This window comes from Mustela nivalis, assembly GCF_964662115.1.
Source record: "Mustela nivalis genome assembly, chromosome: 4".
NCBI lineage: Eukaryota > Metazoa > Chordata > Mammalia > Carnivora > Mustelidae > Mustela > Mustela nivalis.
This window is the reverse complement of record NC_139023.1, coordinates 56,934,503-56,959,123: the sequence shown is the minus strand read 5'-3', so window position 1 is coordinate 56,959,123 and position 24,621 is coordinate 56,934,503. Positions and strand designations below refer to the sequence as shown.

At 42.1% G+C, this 24,621-nt stretch overlaps 1 long non-coding RNA gene across 1 annotated transcript in view; it reads right to left on the bottom strand.

Annotated features, from left to right (window-relative positions):
* The window catches only part of LOC309863256, a 216,238-nt gene that overhangs the window by 59,794 nt on the left and 131,823 nt on the right, over window positions 1–24,621 (bottom strand). The window contains exons 2-3 of the long non-coding RNA XR_014310950.1: window positions 23,413–23,569; window positions 22,532–22,686 (exon numbers count right to left, since the gene is read on the bottom strand). This is a non-coding gene — a long non-coding RNA (uncharacterized lncRNA). The remainder of the gene's footprint in view (window positions 1–22,531; window positions 22,687–23,412; window positions 23,570–24,621) is intronic.

Genomic DNA, 24,621 nt, shown 5'->3' with positions numbered 1-24,621 from the left:
ACATGGGAAAGGGCAACCTGCTCTATTCAGGCCACTGAGTTAAATGTTAAACTCATCGAAAAACATCCTCACAGAAACATCAAGAATCATATTTGATCAAACATCTGGGTACTCCACAGTCAAGTCAAAATGACACATAAAATTAACCAGCCTAATTGTAAAATCTCACTGTACACTGGTTAAAAGTGGAAGTATGGTATAGAATGGTATAGTATGGTATGGTCTGACCAGAGAGACTCACATGCAAACTTGACTCTACCCCTTCCTAGGTCATGGGACTAAGGCATGTGGCCATACTCTCTGTCTGTGGTGTCTTCATCTATAAAGTGAGAATGGTCATGCCTGCCCCTCAGGCCTAGCAGATAAATTAAAAGAGCTCATGTGTAAAGTGCTGAACACATTTTCTGGGCCAGAGCAAACAATCAACTTCTATTGGTGAATGCACTCCCACCAAATAGAGAGAAATCATACGAGACACCCCCATGTGCTGGCTCAGTATATATCACCTACACTAGGACTCCTGGTTGGACACACAATAATTCTTGACCAGGCTAATCAGCCAGATTTCTGGAATCCTGAGCTCAAGGGAGTTTTTCAGGTTATTCTTCCCTTTTTGGAGGCCAGGAACTATTGCAGTTCAAAGACAGGAAACATTCCTACCTAATGGGGGAGGCGGGGGAACAAACCTGGTTCTCTACGTAGGATGGTCTCATTCAAGGACTTAGGAAACCACAGGCCTGAGAAATGGTGCTTGGTCTTCAGTTTCTGACCAACATAATCTAAAAGTTCTGCTGGGATGTCATAAACAGCCCAACCTGGGTCAAAGGCTCTCAGCCCTCCTTTTGATTAGTAAGTGTGCCCAGGTGCTATAGAAGTAAAATATGTAACTCTCTCTCCTTTTGACACTGAGGGCAGTGGGTGGGTTCCTGGGCCCCAGGCACTCTTCCTCTCCAGCACTGGAGATTCTTCACAGGGATTCCTGCTCATTCCTGTTGAAAGCAGACCCCAGGTGAGTTTCAGCTCAGCCACTGGGCTGTCTGCTCTTGTCCGGTAAGTTGTTTATTCACTATTCAGAACCTCCGTTCTTTCAATTGTAAAATAGGGCAAGTAATATATGTTTCTCAAAGCTTTATTGATAACTGGAGCTCACTGAATTCTTACTATATCCTGGGCACAGCAATTATGCTAATAATTTGAGGAGGGACAGCCTCAACTTGCCTAGGTCCCTGCACACAGAAAGGCCATCTTGAAATTCTCAACAACTTTTGAACAAGGGGTTCAACATTTTCAATTAGTACTAGATCCTACAAATTTTGCAGCCAATGCTGTCTCTAAGAAGTGGGAATTACCTTTATCCTCCTTTTACAGAGGAAGAAATTATGGCACAGAAAGGTTCAGTAACTTCCCCAAGGTCACATAGCTAGTTAGTGTCAGAACAATGACCTATGCTTTTAACTACTTCTGGATGGTACGTTAGTGAGATAATTCACTTAAAATCCATTAGTTGGTACTTTATAACTCTGACTTGCTTCCATATCCTGCCATCCTCAGGCTAATAGCCCAGAAGCTATTAAGAAATCACCCCATGTTGTAAATGCATATGATTCTTGAATACAGTGCCTTTGTCATACTATGATTAGAGCAAGGGACCTGGCACAATAAAGTCACTGCTCTGTAAGTTGGACTGAGGCACAGTCTCTTTTTAAAGGACAGCAGGGGGAGGGAATACCTGACAGGAATATTCTGGGAAAGAGACAAGAAATGAGAAAGCAGACAGAGCCTGGGATAGTCTCCTGTCCTGGGGTACATAGGTCTCTGGTTCTGGACCACAAAATGACTAAGACATTTCAGGTCTGTCTCCCTCTTTTAGGGCAAAGGGGGGCAGGTGCCAGTATACTGTGAGATGGTTCTCTCCAGGAAGCAATAGGACCGAGGAGTCAGGAAAAATGAGGTGACCAGGACACGAAAGGAGCCTGGGCTACTATACCAGCCATTTGGGACTAGAGGGCGAGACTCCCAAGGCAGAATTAGGGATGGATCAAGGTTTGGGAATCTGGAACCCAAGATAAGGACAAGGGTTGGAACAGGAGCAGGAAACAGCATCATGCCTCCCACACGTGGTTTAATCCTTTTCTTTTCTTTTTTTTCCTTTCCTCCCTTCCTCCCTTCCTTCCTTTCTCTTTGTTTTGCCTCTGATGCAGGAGATCAGAGTGGGGCCTGAGATCCTACATTTTTACCAAGCTTCCAAGTGGTGCAGAGGCTGTTCCTCTCTGCAGACCACACCTGGAGCACCGAAGTCCCAGAAAAGGGCCAGGTCCTTAGGCTCTACACCACTTGTCAGATACGTCCAGCTGTAGAAATGTGAAGAGGAGAAAAATGCCAGCCTGCTATTTCCAGAAAAGAATGCATCCCTTAAAACAAAGCCTGAAAGCTCTTGAGGTTATCACTGCAAAAAGAACAAGCAGGGGGCACCTAGGTGGCTCAGTGGGTTAAAAAGAACAGCAGGAGGAAGGAGAAGCTGAATATTTTTGTTGACAAGTTTCATTTCTCTTTCGTGAAGTTTAGCATGATTGTAGAAGTGACCAAAAGCTGGTGTCTAGTACCACTCCTGCTTTTCCATGGTCTCTCAAATTCCCACCGTGAGGAACACTTACTCTATTTTATTAAGGCAACATTTCTTCAGGAAATATCCCCCCAAAGGTTTTTCCAAAGGGCTGGTTGCAGCTATGCAAAAAATGAATGTTCTGTGATCAACATAATTAGGAAAACAGTGACTAGACATGAAAGTTGAACATGAGATTTTACTGTGGGAATCTTCAGAGCGTGTCCACTGTGAATAATGAAGATGGGAGCACAAAACAGCATTTCCTAAGCTTGTTTAAGTAGAGAAATCTGTTTCTCTCTCTTTCTCTCTCTCTCTCTCTCTCTCTCTTGGGCTCTCCTCCTCTTTTTTTATTAGCAATTAAATAAATGTCAACTACATCAATAAAATGCTGGGGGTGGAGAAGTTCTTTATTTGTTTTAGCGGAGTTTTTTTGGTTGAAGTATTCAATCCTGGTGGCCGGCCAGGGAGATGAGCACTTGTATACTACTGATGTGGACTGTAATGTGTATGAGCCCCTCAAAAAATGTTTTGCAATAATGAAGGAAAAAGGGATAAAAATATTTATAAACTCTTAAACAATATATTAATTTCTATGATTCTATATTGAGATTGTTTTTTAATTAATAAGCTCAAGTGGAAAAGCTTTTCTCTCTACAAACCTGTGTGTTGTACCCTGGAAAACAAAATAAGAAGTCCAAAATGTCTTAAACTATGGAAATGTTCAAATTATCTCTGATGGTGCCATCACAGATGGCATTTGTAATGCTACAAAGTTATTAAAAAGTCTATGAAGTAATATAGAAGTATGCTTCTGTTATTACAGGGGATTGACTGCAAACTCTCGATACAGTTCTTCAGCACCTCCTGTTATCTCTGACCATTCATTGCAAATGGCAAGGGATCCCCTTAGAAGCAGGGGCTTTCTTCCCTGCTTCTGAATCCAGGCTGACCTCATGACTTATGTCAGCAGCAACAAACTGTACCTCTCACGCTTCTGTTCTCTTTCTGTCTCTCTCTCTCTTTCTCTGGAATCTTGCCACTATCACACAACCAAATCTAGCCTGGCCTCCTACAGGATGGCAGACCAAGTGTAAGGTAGCTGTGAACCCCCAAAGAGGTTAGATTACTCCTGATGACAGACCTATGGGTAAGTCCAGGTGCAAGCAGACCTGAAGAGCCTTCCAGCTAACCTCTGAACTCATTAGCAATCATAGACGGTTCTTATTTGAATCTGATGAGTCTTGGGGTGGCAATAGATAACTGCTAGAGATATAATGTTATATAAAAGGAAAAAAATCCACAGAATATCAAATTTTTCAACTAACATGAAATACTTATAAAATAATTATGACAAAAAAAAGGAAAATGGTACACATGAAAATTTAATGAATGGTTGTTTTAGGGCAGCAAACCCATTGAAATATTGATATATTTTTCTTTATCTTTCTACCTTTGAGCATTTCCAAATTTTTTCTGATGAGAATGTACAACTTTCATGTTGGCATGTTGTAAAAATGGTTCACTTAAAACTAACTACTCAGAAGTCTTATGTGTAGCTGGCATCTGTTGGATACTCTAGAATCAAGACCTGTCCAAGGGAAAGTATAAGTGTTTTGAAAATCATAAAATATCATAGGACCTATAAGGTGTTATGGTTTTGTATAATGTTATATACTTTCAAAATTGTCAAGTATTCTAAGATGATACAGCTCCTTCTGTTCTAAAATTGGTGAGGTTTTTACATTTTTTTAATTTGAGGAAAGAATATAAATATTTACCCTAAAGAACTAGCAGAGCAACAACCTGAAAATTTGAGCCAACTTCCTTATCACTAATACAATAGCAATAATGAAAACATTTCCTCCCCGTAGCATATAGCAACCTCTCACGCTCAATAAAGCTGGGCTTTCATCTCCAATGGTAGCTTTGGAAATGCAGCAAGTATGGAGCAATCCTTGAACTGTTTACAGAGACAGTAAAATGAGGAACATATCCTCTCGGGGTAAAAGCTGTCTTATGATGTATAAAGAAAGTCACCGTTTCAAAGTACAGCTAAAATGGGAATGGAGACTTTGTAGTTCTCCAGCAACTTTTATCCAAGCATCTGAAAGCATTTTATTGACATACACCTTTAATCTATGCAACCTCCAGAGGGTAAGTAGCAAGTTTCACCATTCCTATTTTATAGGTGGAAAACTGAGGCTGAAAGATGGTCAGAAAAGGGTATGTATTAGTTAAATGTCTTTGTTTGTAAGCAATAGAAAGCAATTGTCCAATATAAGGGGAAAAAATGTGTGTCTGTGTGTATGTTACATCTACCTGTATACATAGAGATGTGATATGGCTAAACACACAATGAAGAAAGGAAAGTGGGCAGTTCCAGGGCCTTGAAGCTCCAAGAACAAAAGGAAAGTCTCTTCAAAGTGCTGGAGTCTAGATGAAGGAGGTGCAGACACATCTCATCACCATGTCACTCCATTCAAAAGCAAATTTTAGAGAGAGTTATCTGGCCAACCCTATGAGTCTACACAGCATGGCTGAGGAGTAATTCCCCAAAGAAAAATCAAGGGGCACCTGGGTGATTCAGCTCATTGGGTGACTGCCTTTGGCTCAGGTCATGATCCCAGGGTCCTGGGATCGAGCCCCACATCGGGCTCCCTGTTGAGTGGGCAGCCTGCTTCTCCCTCTCCCTCTGCTGCTCTACCTGCTTGTGCACTCTCGCTCTCTCTGTCAAATAAATAAATAAAATATTTTTTAAAAATCAAAAGAAAGAAAATGGATGTTGGACAAACAAACAAACAAAAACTACTTACACATCCATTATACAGTGGATAGAAAGAAAAGAAAAGCTCTTATAGATTTCTGCCCACCCATCACTCTGCTCTTCCTGGAATCAACTAGAAGCTTCTGGAAGTCAAGGAGGGGCATTCTTGAGCCCAACCCATAGCCTGCGACAGAGTTATGATCAATAAGAGGACAGTGAATAGCTGAATGAACACATGAGCCATTTGGTGTCTGTGCCATCCCTGACCAAATACTGAGTAGTGACATTTGTTTCCCACTTCTCTCCCACCCATTTCCACACACTTTAACAACTCACATCATTTTCTGTTTCCAGGCTCCTTCCCAGTGGACAGTGAGTGCTTTCTGATCCACCCCCCATCCCCTACAGTTGTTTATTCTCAGAGATGTGTTCAATATTGCCCATCCAGAAGCAGTTATATCTTCAAGCCTGATGCCTCTTCTGCTTCAGTTTTCTTACTTGTCAAAAGAAAAAAATAATAATAATTATATCTCATAGGGTTGTTAAGACGATTAACAGAGTATTTGTAAAGCGTTTAGATAGTCCTAACACATAGTAGCCACTGTTAGCTGCCATCATCATCATCATCATCATCATCATCACCATCATCATCATCTTACCATTATTATGGAACACTGCATATTTAATATCAGTAACTCCCATTATTGCAGGTTACCCCTGGTGTACCCAATGTTACTGTTATTGTTCTTGTTTAATAAATAAAGAAGCAAAACTCAGAGAATCCATGTTATCACCCAAGGCCTATCACTATTAGGTAGCATATTTTACTTCTTGTCTCTGAAGCCTGTCTTCTTTCTACTACATCATGTGGCTCCCCAAAAGAAAAGGCAAACAGCTTATTCAAAAAGTGTGAGTTTGCTATGGTGGGATTCCAGACACTAAGGAAATGTCCCTTTGGTGACCCATAGTTCACCTTGGATAGGAAAGTTTTCCTTATTAGTGGGGATGATCCATCTATGAGAGACCAACCATTTGCCTTCAGCAAATTTTGAGCTCCTTGAGAGCACAAAGCATAGCTCCTGGCCCCTGGCGAGGACTAACACACATGTACTCAAGTAAAGACACTCTATAGAAGATATACATGTGACATTGTTTAGAGTGTTTATATGGTTTGGATCTTCTGGAGAATCCATTCTTCTGTTCATCTCCCTGTCTGCCGTTTCTTTTGGTCTCTTCCCTGCCTTAGTGAAGGAACCCATATTAATTTGACTTTGTATATGTTAACCTTTCCTACTCCTCCCTCTCCATAATCTGGTCTTTTCTCTGAGCCCAGCTTGTCATTCAGATGGCCACTTACATATTCCATGAGCTATACATACTCAACATGCCTAAAACCGTATTTGCCATCTCCACTCACTTCCATCCCTCTGCCCACTTTCACACCTCCCTCCTCCTGTAACTCTGGGTCTTTCCAGAATGCATCATCAACCAGACCAGAAACCCCAGGGTCACCTCCTTCCTCTTTCTCATCCTTCCTCCCCATTCCACACTTCCAGGCCTGGCAGCTCTGACTCTATAAGTATTCTTATACCATCTCTCTAATCTCTATTTCTACCCCTCTAAAATCCTCTGTAACAAGGGTGAATTCAACAGTCTTTGTTTGGTGTCCTTTAAGTCAATTTTTCTGCTGATCCAAAGAGATGCTTTGGAACAGAGATGGACTAGTCGTTCACCAAACTGGTATCCCTTCCTCCAGGGCAAAACCTTGGTCACAGCTGCCAGGCTGCCTTGTGAGCTGCTGAGATGTGACTGAGCTAACTGAGTGCTGGAGAGTGAAATATGGATGGGAGTGATGCCTGGCCTAATCCTTAAAAACTTTCTGCAAAAACCTTCTCAGCTTCCTTCCTCAGTCTGCTGGGAATGATGTTAATGGCTTGGAAGCCATCGTTAAAGGCTTTGGGACACTTCTGTTAAGAAGGGCAGATTCAGTGTCAACCTGAGACCCTTAGCAGACTCCTTACTGCCACCAATTGGCTTACACACTTCTGAGAAATAATCTTGTATTGTATTAAACCACTGAGGTTTTAGGATTTATCTGTAATAGAACACAGCACTGTATTAATTAATCTATCTTTCTAAAGCTGAAATGTGACCTGCTTAAAACCCTCTGTGATTTCTGCTCATCATCCTTGGGATCTAGTACAGGGTTATCTGACTCAGGACCTGTCAACTTTCTAATCTCATCTTTCACCATTAAGCTCACACATCTCATCTTCCAGCAACATCCAACTATATATAGATCTCCTCATAATGAGGATAGTTCACTCACATTTCCATCTCTTTCTGTCACTCTGATGCCTGGAATACCCTCCTTATTTTTTATCACAAATTTAGTTCATTTTTGCCTCAGAGGATCAGTTCAAATACCATACACTCCAGAAAACCTTCCTTGCTCCTTTAGCCTAGGATAAGCCTTCCTCATGTCAGTGCTTCTCTCTTCCTCAACTTAGACCAAGTTATAGTGAAATCCCCGATTGTGTGGCCATCTAGTCTACTCCATAGACTGTAAGTGAACACCATGAAAAAGGGCCATGGTTTAATCCACCATGATATTCCTAGCCCCAAACCTAAAGCCAGAGTTCCATATATGCCTACTGGACTGGCTCGTTCCAGCTGATTCATTTGCAAGACTAGTGGTTCACTTTCTTTGTTCATGAGGATTCTTTGTGATGCAAAAATATCCCCATAAAAACCCTTACTTTTCAAAGAAATTCAATTTCAGTCATCCCCACACCTTCAATCATTCCCTTTCATTTGGATAATGAGCTTACTAGACCCAAGAAAATGGTGGGCAGAGAGTGGGCTGGTAAGGAGACCACAGCTTCATTTCCAATCTCTAATGCTACTATTTGTAACTCCTTGAAGTGGTGGTTGTGCAAATAGCCACTCTCCCTCTACACCACCCCAATCACAAGGAATATTGCCAGGGCTCCTGAGACCACTGCTCTTAACGTTCAGGCCTCAGATCACCATGAAGGCCATCAACTGTCTTTTAGTTGGAGTAACTCACTGAACATTCCCACAACTCTGGCCTTGACAATATCTGAGAAGACAAAACCATCACATTGATTGGGCTTCCACTCTCTTCGAAACTTGAAGAAGTCCTTCTCCACTTTAGACTATATTTCAATGGGTCTGTACCTTCAACTAAATTTCATGACACTGAGTTAAAGAAGGGCATACCCACTTTATTATTTTTTAGCCCTGAAGCCCAAAAAAATCTATTTATCACCTTCATTAAGAGTAAAGAAAATTCAGATCTTCAATAACACAGAAAGGGACATCTTTCCTTCATTTCTAATAAAATCTACAGTGGCATAAAAAGAAACACAGGTAACTTTCTCCATCATCCTGCTATGTGATATCACCCATCATTTCTAACACCTACTATTGTGGTTTGTGCAGAGTCTTGTCCTTTGAAAAGCCCACTGCAATGTTGAGAAGATAGATGATTAAATAGAAAAGCAGAGTACAAGGAAATACAGGGAGGACTGGGCTACCAGGAAGCCCAGGGTGCATGAGGAATACACAGAGCAGGTGCCTAGCTCAGCCTGGGAAATCAGAAGAGGCAACAGCAGAACTGAACCTTAGAGACCAAGAGAAGTGGGTCAGATGAAGCAGGGAGGCAGAGGGGGAAAGAAGGCGTGTGTGTGTGTATGCGTTTTCCATTCCATTTAAACCATAAAAATATTCTTCCTCTTGTTAAATAGATGTTAAAGGGAAGTTATTAAAGATCCTAAGCATGAGAGTGACATGACAATGGGGCAGGCTGGAGGGATGCCAAACCAGAGGCTGGAGGACTGGTTCTGAGGCTCATTCTCTGCTTCCCTCCAGGATGAGCTGTCTGCTAATTATAACCTGTCTGTGAAGCCACAGGGCCAATGGCTTGTAATGACCCAGCACTAAGGTAGTCCCTGCTTCTGCTGGTACTCCTAATAAGCTGCACTTGACACAGGACTTGGTTTCCAGTCTCTAATCCTCCAACACCCAGAAAACACCTGTGATCTCAGCCCTAGAACATCTGTGACCTGACCTTTGATCCAGGAGAGTTCCTTTGACTGACTGAGGATTCGCTCAGGGTGAGACAAAGAGGGAGCAATTAGCTAAAAAGGAAAAACCCATAGAGGCATGGAGCTCTCCTTGGCTAAAGGAGAAGGCGTGTGCCAACCACAAAGGTGTGGCTTAAAGAAGTATGATGCTCCTTGACCTTGAAGTATTGGACTTAAATTTATAGTTCTTTCGAGACTGTCAGAAGCCAGAATGATTCATAACCCTGTTTGGCCCCAGGGCAAGGGACAGGTGATAGGTATGAGTCACAGTGGAGTGAAGGACCCGCTTAGCTTGGGGATTAAAAAAGCCATGTAGCAGATGACAATGACAATGGTTGATAGTGATGGGGCCTTCTGGTTTCCTTTAATACTGGAGCTAACCAGGGATCACAAAAGGAACTATATGATGGCTTCTAATTGATACTAGATAATCGGAGGAGAAAAGAAAAACACAGGTCAGGAACAGAGCTAGACCATGTGAATCAGAACTGCAGGTCTTTTTTTAGAAAAGTTAATAAAAGAAATATCTTGTTTTTGTCCTTCCTCCAAAAAAATGCAGCTTGGTGGCACCATGCACTGCAGGAAGAGTTGGAGTGATCCTGGGAACCGAATAAGTCTGTATCAGACTCCTGCCTGCCACTCCTTACCCTCATAATTTTACAGACAATTTTCCAAATCTCTCCAAGCCTTAGCTTCCTTGTCTGTCAAATGAATTTAAGCAGAAGTAATAGCACCCATCACTGCTGAACAAGTAATGGGCTTGAGCAGGCAATGGACCAGGTGTCTTACTTACATCCTCTCAAATAATCCTCATCTCTGTTTTATAATAATACATTCATTTTAGGGTTGCCAGGAGGATTAAGTGAGATAATGCAGGAGCAGGGTCTAGCCTCACTGCCTAGCACAACATAGGGATGAATAGGTCCTGTTTTCCTTTTACTCTCTAATGAAGCTTGTCTGACTATCTTGAGCCCTAAATTTTCCCTGGACATGTTTGCTTGAGTTTAGTTAAATCTGTATATGTCCCCTTTGGGGGGAAAAAATCCATTTTATTTTGACCACTATTATACTGACTTTTTTGATGTGCATTTTTTTTTCCACCGTCATTCACTTCACACACACACAAATCACTTCTGATTTGTAACATGTGATGTCTTAGAACTAGCCCAGGACATAATAGTGTAAAGCCAATCTGCTTCAGCAACAAAGAAATTGGAAATAACATTATGTTTACTTTACCTATTCCTCTGAGACCTTGAAGTTGAAAGGAGACAGCCTGTCTGGCTTCGCTAAACTGACCTTCGAGTTGTACAGATCAAGTCCATTCGGTGGAAGCCACCCTTAAATCTGGATTCTAGCGAACAGGAGAGTGGGAGGGGGGAAGAGGGGAGAAGATTCTTCTTCTCATTGGAAGTGGGGACTCCTTAGGTAAGTCTTGTTCCTCACAGGAGATAAGATTATATAATACTTTAAGGCTTCAGCTCCCAAAGGCAAGAATTATGGCCTTGTTCTTGCTGAATTCTCCATGAGTATAGAAATTGCTTCACAATTAGCTGACAAATGGAGGCAGGAACAGGAGAGAGGACTGAATTTCAACTAAAGACCAGAACTGCTGACTTCTGTCTGCCGAGGAGTAGAGAGATGTCAGAAGAGCACTGGCTTCAAAATCAGACAGCCCTTGGGTGAAACCCAAGCTCTATCACTGACTGACCTTGGACAAGGCACATTACCTCTTGGAGCCTACATTCCCTCACCTTTTTTTTTAAACTTTTATTTAAATTCCAGCTAGTTAACCTACAGTGTAATATGAGTTTTGAGTGTGCAATATAGTGATTCAACACTTCCATGTATCAGCCGGTACTCATCACAAGTGCCCTCCTTAAACCCCTTCACCTATTTCCCCCACCCCCCACCCACCTCCCCTCTGGTAACCAGCAGTGAGTTCTCAAGAGTTAACCATTGGGCTTGGGTGCCTGGGTGGCTCAATTGGTTAAGTGACTGCCTTTGGCTTGGGTCATGATCCTGGAGTCCCAGGATTGAGTCCCACATCGAGCTCCCTGATCAGCAGGGAGTCTGCTTCTCTCGCTGACCTCTCTCCTTTCATGCTCTCTCTCTTTCTCAAATAAATAAATAAAATCTTTAACAACAACAACAACAACAAAAGAGTTAAGAGTCAGTTTCTTGGTTTGCCTCTCTCTCTCCCTGTTTTTGTCCCTTTGCTCATTTGTTTTATTTCTTAATTTTCACATATGAGTGAAATCATGTATTTTTCTTTCTCTGAATGACTTATTTTACTTAATATAATACTCTCTAGCCCCACCCATGTCATGGCAAATGGCAAGATTTCAGTTTTATATGCCTGAGGAATATTCCAACATCCCATTATACATATGCATGCCACATCAACCTTTTTTCCTCTTAGATCTAGGGTTAGAGTCCGTGTTAGGGCTAAGGTTAGGGTATGTGCCTGATATGCTGAAGTTCAGAGACCTCTCCAGAGAATAAAACCTTAGATTTTTGCTGGGGTGAAAACAGACATGGCAGCATCATTTCCTCAACTTTGTACTGGGATACCAATTTGTGTTATACAGGACTATGTCATCTGTGTGTAATTTTCTCTCTCCCTCCCTCAATCCATCTGTGGATAGATAAGACAGATAGGTAAGTATATATAATACCTATAGATAGGTATTCTCTGTAAGAAATTTCATTCCCTCACTGAAGAAGAAGTCTATTTCTCTCCATCATCATCATCTTCTTCATCATCATAGTCATCTTCTTCACCTTCACCTCATCCTGTGTTCATTTGGGTAGCACTTTACAGAGTGCTATGCCTGTTCACATGCTCCCTCAGGCAAAGTCTGATGATGGTCAGCTTAGGGAGACAGGATAGGACAGTGGTTAAAAACTTGACCACCTGAACCAGAGAACCTGTACTTGTCTCTTGGTTCTGCAAAGAATTAGTTTTTTGAAATAGGAAATTAGTAAAGTTTTTTTCTGCCTCTGTGGCCCCATGTGAAAAATAAAGACACCAATAACATTTACCTCTTATAGTTGTTAATTGTTGATATAAGTTAAGCACTTAGAATGGTCTCTGGCTCATAATAAATTCTTACTGAATCTTATTTCACATTGCTATTGTTGAACTCATTTTACAGAAGACCAAACAGGTTCGCAGAAGTTGTGACTTGCCCAAAGTCACAGAGCAAGGAGGCAAACAGAGGTTTTGCCTTAGCAGTGATGTCTTCCTGGTCCACATATTGCAAAGGAATTGGAGAAGGAGGGGAAGGCTCACTGTGAGGCCTGTGAACAGCTTTGGGAAGCTGAACCACATACAGACCTTAGATGGGATTGCTTTTGAGTTCCTGGAACACAGAACTCATCTTAATCCATTCCATATTCCCAGTGCCCAGCAGCAAGTCTGGGCCAAAGTAAGCACTAAGGGAATATTTGCAGAAACAACTGATAAAGAAATCGATGAGAAAAACTGGGGATGAGAAAAATAACAGTATCAAGACTTCTGAACCATGATGAATGAGCCAGGTCCAGACAGTGGGAGTAATCCAGATTTCTAGGGAAAGAGACAGGCAGCCCTGACCCCAAGAAAATGCCACTCAGTTGCAATGTCTTCAAAAGGAAAGGAGATGCCATTCTTGGTTTTGGAAAATCGGTCCATTATGGGATACATCCATAATGTATGTATGGTTCTCTACAAGGCCTCAGCTTTGAATGATCCTCCCTACACACACTTTCACTCAAGCCTAGATATGGCTTGTTAGAAACTGAGCAGAAGTCAAATGGTTGATTAAGAAGAGCCAAAGTTGCCCTAGTGAGAAGAGTCTTTCATGAAAACACCTAACTTCTCTTCTCATGCTAATAATAATCACATCTGTGCTTCATAAGGCATTTTCCTGGGTGTGATCCCACTGGAACCCCTCAAGGCTGCTTCAAAGCAGGAAAGGCATCATCTATTATCCCCATTTAACAGATGTGAACACTAAGGAGCAGAGAGCACTAGACATGCCCAAGGTCACGCAGGGAGTTAGGATCAGAAGTAGGCCCTGACATAAGAATGAAATCCCCACCCTGGCCTCCCCACTCAATTTGCCTAGGTTCTGGATATACATATAGCAAATCCCATAAGCCAGTTCCCTCCTCTAACCTCATACCCCACCTTCCCATCTTAGGTGTAAGGATCAGGGAGGGACACGGGTCTCTGAGTCTCTCAGGGTTGGCGGAGGTCTTGCTACCACCACAACTGTCATGGCCCTTCATAAGCCTTTGGGCCATCTGAGTCATTGAAGTGATCACAGAAGGATGAACTCTGGTAACTGCTTAGATTCAAATCCACATAGGCCCCATACTGATTGTATGGCCTTGGGCAAGTTACTCAGTCTCTCAGGGGTTCCATTCGGGTTTTATAATAGAGAAAATCAGGGGAGATTTTAGCTCTATTTAAAGATTTCTCTGAACAACTGAAACTTTCCATGATGGATCAGCCTGCCCTGTCGGGTAATAAGCTCCCCATCACCAGAAGTTTACAAGCAGACTGGTACACACAAGCATCTACTCTTGGGAAGGATGCTATAAGAATGAAGCAACTACTACAAGATATGATATGTGGGCATGCCCACTCATTCCCACACTACCAACTACATCAGAATTATCCAAGGGCCATTTGAAAAATGCAGGTCCATGGGCACCTGGGTGGCTCAGTGAGTTAAAGCCTGTGTCTTCAGCTCAAGTCATGATCCCAGGATCCTGGGATCGATTCCCACATCAGGCTCTCTGCTCAGCAGGGAGCCTGCTTTCTCCTCTCTCTCTGCCTGCCTCTGCCTACTTGTGATCTCTGTCTCTGTCAAATAAATAAATAAAATCTTGGAAAAAAAAAAAAGAAAAATGCAGGTCCCTTAGCTCAACCCCTGGGTATTCTGACTGCAAACATGTCAGATATAGCTCAGAAGCCTGGATTTGTCTTACAAGTATTCAGGTATGTCCGTTTGCTAGGGCTGCCATAACAAAGTGACACATACTGTATGGGTTAACCAAAAAGAAACTCATTGTCTCCCATTTCTGAATCCCAGAAATCTGAGATGGAGTAAGGTTGGTTTCTACTGAGGGTGTTAGGGTGAATCTTCATGGCTTTCTCTGAACTTCTAATGGTTTACTGACAATATTTGTCATGCCTTTTCTTATAGATGTATCACTCCAATCTCTGCCTTCATCATCGCACCGCATTATGCCTGTATGCATGTCTGCCTCTGTGTCCAAATGCCCCCTTTTTATAAGTCGTATTAGATTAATGCCCACCCTAATGACACTGATCATGTGCAAAGACCCTATCTCCAAACAAGTTCTCAGCCACAGGTACTGGGGGTTGGACTTTCAACATCTTTTTCCAGGACACAATTCAACCCATAACTCCAGGTGATTCTAATGCACAGCCAGGGGTAAGAACCAGTGGACCACAGCTTTTCAAATGGCCTGTGCATATAACCCCTTGGGAATCCTGACTTGCAGCAGCTTCTGATTCAGTGGAGCTGGAGAACCTGAGATTCTGCTTTTGGAACAGGAGTTACTGTCATTGCAGGTCCAAGGACTGTTGCTTTTGGTGAGGTCACTCCCAGCACAAGATTCCCAGGAAATCCACAAAGGATTACCAAGTAAATAGAAGCTCTTTGCTTCATTTCTCTTGTGACAAGGATTGCTTTCTTCTTCTTTTCCAATCTCGAAGTAAGTGCACAGGAAAGACCTGCCCCTATAACTCTATGTTCTTCATGTCTGTTGGGAGGGAGTAGCCTGATAGGAGCAAGCATCCTAGGGTAAGAAGAAAGGATGGGGCTGTCAAATTCTGGAAAAAGTTTTCCTCATTCCCATGACTCCTCCCACCATTTAATTTTACAAATCCGGGGTTATTTTGTGGTTGGAGTTGAGTTGTTTTGTACCATCCCCAGCCCTTAGCCCCACCCCCTGTCTCAACACCACCATCTGTTAAATACAACTTCCAAGGACTGGCAAACTCCGCAGGCAGTATTTGCAGGCTGTTAAATACAGCCTGAGCCCGGCGCTGGGTGCATCTTGCTCCCATGAACGGACTACGGCCTGGTCGCCCGCGCTGGTTGGCCTAGCGGAACCAGAGACTCTGGAGCCAGTGTGGCCAACCCTCGGCCACCAGAAGCCCACCCTCCGCACTGGTGTCAAGCCCGAGGCCGGCCTGGGAAAGTGCGCCCCGCCCCGCACGCGCGGCCCCGCCCACCCCGGGGTGAGCGCATCCCATCCTGGTGGGACAAGCCTGGCCGGGCACAAAGGCGACAGCTGCGCGCCAGGGCCAAAGAGGCCACAGCCAGAGGGGCAGCCGCCTACGCCTTGCAGCCGCCTTAATTTATTTATAGATGCGTTGGCTCTTTATGTGGCCTAGTTAAGGACGCCTTTCCATAAATACATAGAAACGGATGTTATTCTAGAACCCACCAATAATAGACACAGCTGTAGAGATTGTTGCTGGATTAACAGCCCCACCTCCCTCTCTGCACCCCCTTTCACCAAAATAGAAAATAAAATTTAAAATGCACGAGGGATTCTTTTTTTTTTTTTAAGTGTTTGCATGCAAGAGGGAAATTCTGTTAACAACGAGATGTTTCTTTGAGAGCAAAAACAAAATTTCTTAGGAAACAGAAAATCAGGAGCTAAGGCTACATCTTTACCAAACCAAAGACACAGCTCTCACCTTCCCCTCCCAGGACTGTGATATCTGAGTTCTGTGCTTTCATCCTTAACCCTGAACATCTGTTTAACCCAAACATAATCCTCTTGTTCCAGAGGCCACACACGGTTTATTTCTTTGCAAAAATATGATTTGCCAAATACAATTCTGGTCATTTCCTATGCGCTTCATTGTTGAGGGCGCTGGCCCAGTCAGGGCTCTTTGGAGTCAAGGGGCCCAGAAAGAATGAAATCATTACAGAGCTGTGGAGGAGTCCTCAGCCCTTATGCCTTTGTGATTTCTCCCAGTTCCTTCTACAGACCCGTAATTCTATTACCCAGCTGTAATGTGGCTCTGTGTCTCTCCAGCATTCTTTGCTTTCTTCAGCCCCCTTTCTTTTTAATCGATTGATTCATCTGTAATTGGATTTTCTCTGGCTCTTACCAGCTATTAAAAGTAACTGTGTGTGTAAATGTGGGTGAGTGCGCTTTCTAACTAGGCCACACTTTCGAATGCCCTGCAATCCTGAATCGTTTTGGGGTTTCTTAGTATGAATTCAATTCCCCCAGTTTCTTTTGATGCATCTGGGAGTAGCAGAGAACACAAGGTTTGGAAGCTGATGAAACCATAGCGTGTTTTGTTTAGTTTTGTGTAAGGCTGACATTTATTGAGCTCATACTATGTGCCAGACGTTCTCTGAAGCACTTTACAAGCATTAATAACTCTTGCCACATCCTTTTAGGGTAGTTCCTGTCATTACTCCATTTTGGAGTAATAGAGACAGGAAGAGGTTAAGGAATGGGCCCAAGGCTACGCAATGAACTAATGGCGGAACTCTTTTTTTTTTTTTTTTTTTTTTAATGGCGGAACTCTTGACCATGATGCAATTTTCCTCAATGCTGTCCCATCATATATGTCTGGATTTTGGCATGGCTTCTTTTTTACTGTCTCACTCTCCACCTCTGTAGAATGAGTAAGAGTCGGTATTCCTTGCAAGACAATTTTCAGAGCGTACTGAGAATACAGTGCCTGAGGAGGTGGGGCTCAAACACGCAGTGGATCCCAGTAATTCCTGTGCTATGGATAAGACCAAGGACTAAATAAAGGAATCCGGTGAGCACGGACAGCGGGAATAGAGGCTTGGAGGCTTGCTTACTATACCATTATAGTCTCTGCTTTGGGAAAACAACCAGAAACCAAACAGATCATTTTGTAAAATTACTATAAAGATTCTGTTGCTGGCATGTGTTTCCTCTTTCTAGTCCTCTGTTTTCCCCAATGTAAAATAATGGGGTAGGTTTAGCTGAACACCACTGCCTCTTCTGTAAAGACCTCAGGGGACAGGCTCAGTGCTGTCATCTCAAGGCTGAACCAACTCTTCTTCCATGGCAATCTTAAAGCACATAAGCACACTTAACAGTTTCATTTCATACTTCATGCAATGGGGAAACTGAGCCACAGAGTGGTTAAGTGACTTGCCCATAGTGGCAAGGTAAGTGGCAGAACCAAGATCCAAACCACATTCTCTCCACTAAGGCACAGAACTCCCCTGGTTGTTTCTAAGAGTAGGACCTCAGGAAAGATCTGCAGAACTTGGCTTTGGCATTGAGACAGGGTGGGGCAGGGTGTGCAGGGAGTGAGTCAAGCTCTGGGAAGGGATAAATTACTGAGGGACAATGGACTGGCCAAACTGATTCCAGAATAACTTGTTGCTTGACCATCATTAGGTTGTGTAATACTTCCAACCTCCATTTTTTAAACAATCCTATGGATGATTTCACAAGTTGTTGAATGAAATAATGAATATGAAATACTTAGCACCGCCCCTGGTCCTCAAAGACACACGACTTCCTAATTCATGGGAGTCAGTATAATATTTATCATTATTGTTACTGAAATGAATTTTGAATTTTTAAATATGGTCTACATATACAAATGTATGTAAGTTTTTTAAAATATAGTTACCAAATTCCTTTTATATCAGATTAAGTTCTATTTTTTGAAATCAAATTTTAAAAATCCCTCCTAGAAACTGAGAATAGACTTGGTTCCAGTCCAAGCTCTTCTGCCTGCCCTCTTTCTACAAGGTCCTAATGCTGCTCAGAGAGACACAAAACAAAACACAGCTTTGTCACTCTAGGAGGGGGAGTCAAGGAATCAGCCTCTGCTGTGAAACTGCGGAGTAATAGAATTTCACAACTTCCAAGGACTGGCAAACTCCGCAGGCAGTATTTGCAAAAGCAGTTTTGCAATGACCACACTCGGGAAATCCCCAAAGAAAGTTTATAAATTCGGCACATTTTGAGATTTAATTCTAAATTTTCCCAAAACCACATCATCCAAAAATGTAACACTCATTTTCAAATTAAAACACTGTTTGTATATTACTTCTAACATAGCTCAGAAATATAATTTAATTGGACTGAAATTTCCAGAGTGATCATTACAGTATTGTCTGAAGTCATATGTAGTCATAAGCAATGTATAAATGCAATGGTGAGGAAGTGGTTCAATCACTTATGCCATCTCTACAGTACTAGTTACTACCAGCCAGGGGCTAGAGGAAGGAGGGCACAGGGAGTCACTGCAAACAAATAAGGAGAGTTCTTTTGGGGATGATGGAAGTGTTCTTGAATCAGAAACAGTGAAAATTGTCCAAACTTGTCGCTAAAAACCACTGAATTAATTGTACCCTTTAAAAGGGTGAATTTCATAGTATGTGAATTATCCCAATAAAAAAAAAAAGGTAATAGAAAAAGATGAGTAGAATTCTTTCCTAATTGAGTCACTAATAGAAAATCTGGGAAAAAATTATGTTCTAGAACTATGCTTATTGGCATAGATTAATAACTATACTTATAGATTAAGATTCAAAATATCAAGTTGGGAGGAAAAAAACATGTCCCAGGAGACCAGGAGACCTATTTTGATGAAAAAAAAAAAATGATATATGTGTATATGTGTTTAGAGGGATGTAGAAGAACAGATATCCAAATGATTAACTGGTCATTTCTGGAATTATAGTGGTTTTATTTCCTTTTTGCCTCTCTGGGGATATATATATATATATATATATTTTTTTTTTTTCTTTTAATAAAGGAAGGGAAAAGAAGAAAACAATAATTCTGGGGGAAGGGGTAGGATAGATGACAGATGGAGACATTTTATTTTATGACTTCAACTAACCCAAAGTGAAGAAGCTTCCAGGATGTTTTAGTTTCCGGTAAACCCCACAAGATGTGCTGTGTCAGAAAGCAGCCACCAGCTACCAGCAACACAATGGCAAACAACAAACAATGCTTCAGTGTTTCTTAGTTGACCGCCCTCCCCCATCTCTTTCATTTTGATTTACAAAATGCAGGGACTGTTCTCCTGATAGAAGTTCTAACCAAAGCCAACTTCACTTATCAGTTGCTTTTTTGATAAACATAACTAAATGTCATCTATTATCAAAGGGACTTTATTTGGTTTGTTATGAGTGATTTTTTTTTTTTTTAGTTGGTTGGTTCTATTTTACTGACATCACGTACACAGTCATACCTATTGAGAAGGAGAGGAGAAGAAAACTATTTTCAGAGTGCCAACCACGTGTCAGGTGATGTGTCAGGTGATGTGTCAGGTGTGTTTCAGACCATATTGTGTTGACAGTGATATTTACTTAACCCCAACAAAGGACCCAGGAGGGGATGGGTGTGACCTGTTCTGTTGGAGGCAGAGAGAGGCGGGCTGACCAGCCTGAGGCTCCCCAGCTGGTGGGTGGCTAAGTAGGATCAGAATGCCTGTGTCTGACCCCCAAGACTCATGCTCCCCTCGACAAACCTCTCCTGCCCTTGGTCGTACAAGGTCCTTGTAGCCAAGTAATTATCAAACTGAAACACAGATTTCTGAAATTGCTTCTTTGAAATAAAATTGATCAGCTGCCAGACCACTCACTTACTAAATTGCTAGCGCTCAGCCCTGACCTTCGTCATTGAGGATGAAGTGTCTGCCTCCCCCAAATATGCACCCACTCCATGTGCTGTAAACATCATCTGGAGGGGGAAAGGAAGACAGGGGAGTGGAGCAAGCAAGCCTTTCTCTCTGCGCTACTCCACCCACCCAGGGCTCCCCTGGCCCCAGCCTGCAGTTGGTCCCATTATCGCTTCCACCCAGCTAATTATAGTCACTGATTACCTAACAGCAAGCCCCACTGTCACCTGCTTTGGCCTGACGGATTATGCCATCTGGGCCACGTGGCCAGGGTCTGAGAGCCACAAGAGGTCACAGAGAGGGGCAAATGGCTCTGAATGGGAAGAAATGTGTTTACAGCCCTGACAGCTGACTGGGCCATTAAAGGGGCTTTAGCTGTATGTTCCCAGCTGAAACCCTCTCTAGGGGCCTCGCTATTAGCTAAATGGGATGTGGCTGCATGGATCACTCTGATTCCAAATGTGGACATGCTAGGGGATGGATGCATGCTCTCCTAAAAAGGAAAAGAAAAAGGGCTTAGAAACCAGGGGACTCACAGTTGTTTGGGGTCCTTGTTAAAAGGGCATCAGCACATGCCTGCCAAGGCCATGCTTTGTTCCCGGCAGTATTCAATTACATGTTCCACATCCTGTGTTCACGCACCTTAAATTAACGCGTCCATAAAACGCACTTTATGACATGAGAGAAACTCTGTAAGGCAACTTCCCTTTCATTAAGAACTTAGTGTCCTTCATAGCAGGGCATCTATCTCAAACTTGAATACTCTTGTGTGTGACCTGGGAATCTTATCACCGGGCAGATTCCAAATCTGTGGATTGGGGTGAGGGGAGGAGCAGAGGAGTGCAGAGTCTGTATTCCTAAGTCTTGCCTAGAAGTTGATGCCACCAGTCCATGCACGATACTTTATGTAGCAAGGAACTAGTTAGTTATTGAATGACAGTAAATTACCCAATTAACATTGCACCAAAAAAACCCTATAAAATAGTATTTCCCAAACTGTAGCACAGAACACGACTCAGCTAAAGAGGCTGCCTCCAGACCAACAGGTTCTCAGTGGAATAAGAATTCCACTTATTCCAGTGGTGAGAATCACTCCATACTCGGCATCCCCCTGGGAATGCCAATATATCATTAGCATATCGGAGCTGCGGAAGCCTGCAGTGATCTGTTCCACTTTAGATGTGAACAGTTCGCACTCTACTAAAAGTTAGGTGCTTTATGCCCTAGTTTTTGTTGCAACCCTCACTGAAGATTTTATATTATCCTGATTGCTTAACCTGTCCATAAATTTCTTGATTTGAAAAATGACTCTCAGCCAGACAGTTATTCCCATGAAACCACACACGCACACGCGCGCGCACACACACACACACACACATACATGCAAGGAAGACTCTCAGACTGTGGAGTAATGCTTGTATGAGGTTCCATCATGAAATGAGGCATTGTGACACTTTGTTTCTTCTGCAGCTTCTGAGCCCAGTGACCACAGTTTACCTAGATTCCTCTACTCCCAGATTAATGAGGAAGAAATGGATGAGGAAAAACTAAAGGATAAGTCCCAGTGGACTTCTCCATGAGTCCATGAGGACTGCACAGGGAGGTGGTCTGGAGGCCAGATGACAAAGGCCAGCAGTCAGTGAAAATGGAGCTTCAAGACTGATTTGCTTAAGATTTAACTTAAAAAAAAAAAAAAAAGCAAAGTTTATAAGATGCTTTCTAAAACATTTTTACTAACATAATAAAATGCTCACCATATAAAATTAAATAAAAAAATAGGGGCGCCTGGGTGGGTCAGTGGGTTAAAGCCTCTGTCTTCGGTTCATTTCATGATCCCAGAGTCTTGGGATCAAGCCCCGCATCGGAATCTCTGCTCCACAGGGAGCCTGCTTCCTCCTCTCTCTCTGCCTGCCTCTCTGCCTGCTTGTGATCTCTGTCTGTCAAATAAATAAATAAAATCTTTAAAATAAATAAATAAACAAACAAACAAATAAATAAATGAAAGACACCAAAATGGAAGACACAGTGTAATCACAACTTGTATGTGTCTGTGAGTATAGCATGTATATGTAGGGGTGTATATGTATACACCCGCACGAGTGTGTGAGTATGTAACTACACACATGACTTTGAAAGAAAAGAGAGAATCGTGAAGAATGTTTGCTTTGGAGTCAAGCAACATTAGGTTCAAATTACAACTGATCCAAGTTTCTTAACCTTTGGTTTATATCTTCTGTGACATGAAGCTGTCAATTCCCACCTCAGGTTTATGTCGAAATTAAATGAGATAATGTCTGCCAACCACTTAGCACATTGCTTGGCTCAAACACCAAATGGGAGTTATGATTTTATCAGTCACAAAATGGTAAAATATGGGGCACCTGGGTGGCTCAGTCGGTTAAGCATCTGCCTTCATCTCAGGTTATGATCCCAGAGTCCTGGAATTGAACCCCACATCGGCAGGACACCTGCTTCTCCCTCTCCCATGTGTTCCCTCTCTCGATGTCTCTTTCTCCATCAAATAAATAAATAAAATCTTAAAAAAAAAAAAGAAAGAAAGAAAAATGATGGAAGAAAACACACAAAATGTTAATAAGGGATCATCTCTGGGTGATGAGGTAGAAATGATTTTAACTTTCTTCTTTGTACATTTCTGAATTATCCAAAATTATTCAAAGAACAAACACCACCTTAAAATTTTAAAAATTTATATAATAAAACTTTATGAAGTAAAATGTTAACTGTAGCTCCCTCTGGTTGGCAAATGTGGCTCATTTTTATTTTCTTCTTTATACTTTCAGCATTTGAAATTGTCCACAGCCCAATAGTTTTAGCAATATTTGAATATGAAAGCCATGCCCACCCATTTTTAACATATTGGCAAAATGCAGAAAAATCCTGAAAAGAAAGAAAATATCACTTACAGTGTCATAATTTCTCCATCTTTGTTACTCTTCATTTAAATTTATAAAGTATAGATTCACATCTAAATGAATGGTCCCCTAGAATTGTTCAGTGCACAACATGGACAGCCATATTCAATAATCCTGAAATAGCATCCCCATACACTTCTGAATCCACTTCCCAGAAGTCATTAATATGAATTCTTCCAGTATATGTATACCTACATATATATGTATATATGTACACACATATATCTATACATCTATACATGATCACATGATTAGGTAAAAATGTCTTTATGAGAAAATTCAAGAAAGTTTTTAGAGGCCACTTAAATGTAATAGATATATCAGGATACCTGGGTGGCTCAGTCGGTTGGGTGTCTGCCTTTGGCTCAGGTCGTGATGCTGGGGTCCTGGGATCAAGTCTCACGTCGGGCTCCTTGTTCAGCAGGGAGACTACTTATCCCTCTGCCTCTGCTGCTCCCCTTGCTTGTTCTCTCTCTACCTCTCTCTCTCTCTCTGACAAATAAATAAATAAGATCTTTTTAAAAGATAATAATAAATCAATGTAATAGATATAATTAGTCCCCAAGATCAGTTCTAAGGATGTAGGCACCTTCTCTATGTGTGAACTCACTTGAGCAAATATGCTTTAAGCATCTATGCTATTCCATTTATACTATTTACTGTGGAAGCAAAAATGAAGAAGACACAGGCTCTCTGGTCTTAGCAAGCTTCTGGTCTATCATGGAATTGTTTATACAGTAGCCCCCATAACCAGAGGTTTCAGTCCCCACAGTCAGCTGCTGCCAGGAAGCAGATGATCCTCCTGACATAATTAATGTAAGAAGAATAGTAACCCTACCACTACCTCACAGCACCTGCAAAACTCACCCCCTTTCATTTCAACATGCATGGTATTTTATCATCTCACATCATCACAAGAAGGATGCTATTTTAAGACAGTGATCATATTCACATACCTTTTATTACAGTACATCATTATAATTGTTCTATTTTATTATTAGTTATTGTTAATTTCTTACTGTGCCTAATGTTTGAATTAAACTTGATCCTAGGTCTGTGTGTATGGGAACAAATATAGTATATGTAGTGTTTGGTACCACCTGCAGTTTCAGACATCCACAGGGGATTTGGGGGTGTATTCCCCACGGATGGGGGCAAGTCCTGAATTACAAGTGTGTGCTGTGTTGTGTGGCAAATACAACAGTGGGAACTGATCACAGGTCCAAAGGCAGTAAAGAAGAAATCACAAATCCCATCTTCAGCCAGGATTCTGGAAGACCTCCAGAGGAAAGATGCATCTCACCTGCATCTAGATGTCTATGGGCTCAGGCTCCTCTCACGCCCACACGTCCTCTAGTTCCCCAGCTTCCATCATGTCCAGGCATGATGAGCTGGAGTATGTTCCCACGCTTCCACTTCTGGGCAAACCCTACTCATCTTTCAAAACTTCAGGAGTTGCTTCCTGAAAGCCTTCCCTCACTACCCTGCATGGAGGACGTGTCTCTTCTCTCTGCACATGTGTCTTTAAAATATATTTA